We start from the raw sequence: 4,533 nt of genomic DNA on the forward strand, positions 1-4,533 counted from the left end.
ATATTGTGTGTTCAACTGCTGTTGTCTGGCCGAGTGCCTTTCAAATAACAGATACGTAATAAACAGTTGCTAAATAATATGAAATAAGGAATGATTGAATGCATGAAATGCATGTTGACAAAATTATGATTAATTGGATAAATACCTGGCAAAATCATAATCCCTATGTTTTGAGAAAATAAAGTGTACCTTACGTTTTATAAAGCCTGCATTTGACATTCCAGGATACTATACTGTCAATTTATGAGACTCAGGATTCTCATGATCAAAAGTGTTAAAAAAAAGACTAAAGAAGATATTATGAGTTTAAGGACTACATACTAAAAAGATATTCATATACTAAGAAGGAAATTCAACAGAGTGTTTACATGGCACCATTTTTAAGATTTCATAAAATGTTAGCTTTTTTACCAATCCCATCCAAAGTACCTAAATCTTGCTATCTTAGGCATCTTGTATTCATAATCTGTACACCTTATAGTAACACCACAAGGAATACACTGATATTTTTACTATACAGATGAGGAGGAAGCTACCAGAGGACTTATGGTACCCCGTGGTTGGCAAACTGCGGCTCGCGAGCCACATGCGGCTCTTTGGCCCCTTGAGTGTGGCTCTTCCTAAGCCTTAGGAGTACCCTAATTAAGCTAATAACAATTTACCTACCTATATAGTTTAAGTTTAAAAAGTTTGGCTCTCAAAAGAAATTTCAATCATTGTACTGTTGATATTTGGCTCTGCTGACTAATGAGTTTGCCGACCACTGGTATAGATGATGTGTTATAGAATTGTATTGTATACCTGAAACTTGTATAATTTTGTTAAGCACTGTCACTGCAATAAATTTAATAAAAATAGAATTTTGATGCAAAACTATAGTAACAGGAAATAGTTCAGTGGTTGCCATGAGTTGAGGGGGAGGGGAAGGATGAATAAATGAAGCATAAATGAAACTATTCTGTGAGAAATAGTGGTGGTGGATACATATCATTTTAATATGTTCTGTCAAAACTCATAGAACTATACATCATAAAGAGTGAGCCTCAATGTAAACTACAGACTATAGGTAATAATAATGTATCAGTATTGGAACATTAGTTATAACAAATGTACCACACTAATGAAAGATGTTAATAATAGGGAAACTATGTGTGTGTATGGGAGGGGGCAGTGGAGTGTGTGTGTATGGAATGCTTTGTATTACCTGCACAATTATTCTGTAAGTCTAAAACCTAAAACTAGGATGGACCTGGAGAGCATTATGCTAAGTGAAATAAGCCAGTCGGAGAAAGATAAATATCATATGATCTCACTCATTTGTGGAATATAATGAACAACATATACTGATGAACAAAAATAGAGCCAGAGAAAAAAATAATTTAGAATATAATAGAAGTAATCCTGTTATTTGCAGATTTTTAATATTTCCTTACAACTTTTGTGATATACTATGTTATTACAGCTTTGATATTATTATATTTAAAATTGTTTTTCTTGAAATATTAATGTTTATTGCATGTAAAAAATAAAATAAAAGATTAAAAAAGTAAAAAAAATAAATAAGAATAAAACCTAAAACTATACTAAAACATAAAGCTTATTCTTCTTTTTCTTTTTTCTTATAAAAGAAGAAAATGAAGAATTACTCTAGTAGACAAGAAATAGCCTAATCTCTTACTCAAGATCTCAGAGAAAATCCACAACCCCAGCCTTGTTCTGGTGTGAGTTACATATAAAATTAAAAGCTTTACAAAATTGAACAGACTAAAAAGAATTACAACTTTTTTGAAGTTATACAATTCCTATGTTTATCTAAACTATATCAGAAAAATAAAGCAGAAGAGAAAACCATTACTTATTCATTAAAGTGTTTTACCAAAGGTTAGATGTTCTAATTTAAAAAGTTTTGCTTACTCTTTGAGAAAAATTGAAAGAATGGGGAAATACAAAAACAATTTTAAATGTTAAAAATATATAACATTTGCTGAATAAATCTGTAATAACAAGAACATAAAAGGCAGACACCTAACAACCCAGCACTAAGAGGTTGGACAGAGAAGTGTAAGTGAAGATGATTGTCAGCAAAGGGAGCACAGCTGGCTGCAGGTAGTCGCTGCCCATGAAACCTGGATTTCAGTGAGGGCTCAGTTGTACAAGAAGGTGGGGGAGGCCTTGGAGTTTGGGTTTTGTCCTTTGAGAGTAAGAAGCCATTGCAGGGCTTTCAGCTACAATAACATGGTCTAGCCTGTGCCTGGGAACACAACTGAAGGGGTGGGGGGGAACACAGCTGAAGGGGTGAGAAGAGGTATTAGAATAATGCAGATTAGACTTTCTGAGGCTATGATGAGGGTATACAGCGGAGGGGAAGACATTGAGAGATATAAAGCAGGCAAAACAGTGAGACTGAGTGAACACCTGAAATTGAAGAGGGAGGAAAAGGGCTTGGAAATGACTCCCAGGTGCCATGTAAGACAGAGAATACAGGAGGAGCACTGGGACGTTCGGAGCAGGGCGCAGTGAAGGCAATGAACTCCACTTGGGGCATATTGAGACTTAGTTTAGTGTGGGTCATACAGGCAGAATGGCCCAATAAGAGGAACTGGCATCTATGATTCTGCATGTCAAAATGATCTGTACCAAGGGTGAAGTCATCGGTCTACAGAAGGTAGCAGACACTGAGTGCATGAGATCACCTAGAAGACATCATATACGCTGAGAAGAAAAGATGCCCAAGGACAGAACTCTGGGAAACACCAGCATCTAACGGGCAAGCAGAGGAGATGCCCCCGCAAGGGGTCTAAAAGGAACTAGAAAGAAAGAAAAAAGCAGGAGGCTGGTGTCATGGGGGCAGGAGAAAAGAACAGCTACGTTCTAGTGAAAATGTAACCCAGGTATTTGTTTTTTTTCTTCCTCATTTCTAGAGTGTTTTAAAAAGTCATAAAAGAAAATTGTGGGCCATATATCTTCTAACTTTGAAATACTAAAAATATAGCTGAGTAAAGTCAATGTAATGATAATTGATTGCCAAACGAGAATTAATTTTTAAATTGTTATACCCAGCCTGATCTGTATGGGTCAGTGGTTAAGTGTCACCCTATGAACCAGGAGATCACAATTTGATTCCCAGTCAGGACACATGCCCAGGTTACCGGCTTGATCCCCAGTAGGGGGTGTGCAGGAGGCAGTGGATCAATGATTCTCTCTCATCATTGATGTTTTTTTCTCTTTCCTTCTCCCTTCCTCTTAAGTCAATAAAAAAAACAACAAACAAAAAACTTGTTGTATTCAGCTAAGCACTAGAGTTCAAGAGAAGAAATACTGCTGACATCTGTTAATGTGATTAACCACACCGTCATGCTTGTACATTTGTGAACTTCTAAGAGAAAAAGTAAAGCAATACAATGTGCACTGGCCTTAGAGTCAGAAGACTTGAGTTTAAATATGACTCCTGTCACTTACCAGCTGTGGCTAATTCATTTCACCTCTTCCAGGTCCAAGAGGAAGATAGCAAATTCAGGAAATTAAATACATGGAGTATATGACTTGTACAATCCACTTAATATTTCCTAACTCTTTTATATTCATTATGTACTTCCAAATACTAAAATATTTAATGGCATTTTGGAGATTAGCTCATCTATATAAATATAAAAAGAGGTAATATGCAAATTAGGCCAGGACACTGTAAGGGGTCACAACTGGACAGGAGGAGGTTGAAGGCACAGGTGAGACCCAGAGCAGAAATGGAGACAGAGACAGGGGGGCCTGTCCAAGCCAGCAGGGAGGATCAGGTGGACCAGAGCAGACACCTGAGGGGGTGGGGGGGATGCTGCGAGTCAGGAGCGGGTGTCGGCCCCTGCAGCGCTGGTCTAGCCTGACTCCGTGGCCACTGGCACTGTGTGAGTCAGATGAGTACCGGCTCCCAGGGGGGCGCTTCCGCGTGAGATTTCAATCACGTTCTGGGCCTCTAGTATTTTATAGCACTTGCTTAGAGGCACTCAGGTATCCCTAAGATTGAAGAAGTTTCTCCTTCCTCTGTGAAGATTTTAGTGCACATATGTAGAAGCCAACTGGTTGAGAATGACTTAATTATGCTGATTTTAAATGCAAAAATTGGTGTGCATTTTTACATCTCAATTAAATCTAAAAATTTGAAATGATATTTCTCTAAAACATTATCTATGAGTTTGTTGGGTTATTTTTTTATCACACAGTTTACTTGATGTACTATATAACAAAAGCCCAGTGACCACCTTGCCCCAGTCAGCCCCGCCCACAAACAGGGATCCCCCACCCCAAACCAGGCCCTTCATCAGGGCAGGACGGCCGGCCCCCACCAGTGCACCAGGCCTCTAACCTATATAATAAAAGGGTAATATGAAAATTGACCCTAATAGCGGAATGACGAGAACGACCAGGCACCCTCGCCGTGACTGGCCCCGCCCCCCCAACAGGGACCCCTACCCCAATTGGGGCATGGCCAGCCTGCAACCCCAGGAATGACGAGAACGACTGCTCAACCAGTCACTATGA

Source organism: Myotis davidii, unplaced genomic scaffold (assembly GCF_000327345.1).
Source record: "Myotis davidii unplaced genomic scaffold, ASM32734v1 scaffold76, whole genome shotgun sequence".
NCBI lineage: Eukaryota > Metazoa > Chordata > Mammalia > Chiroptera > Vespertilionidae > Myotis > Myotis davidii.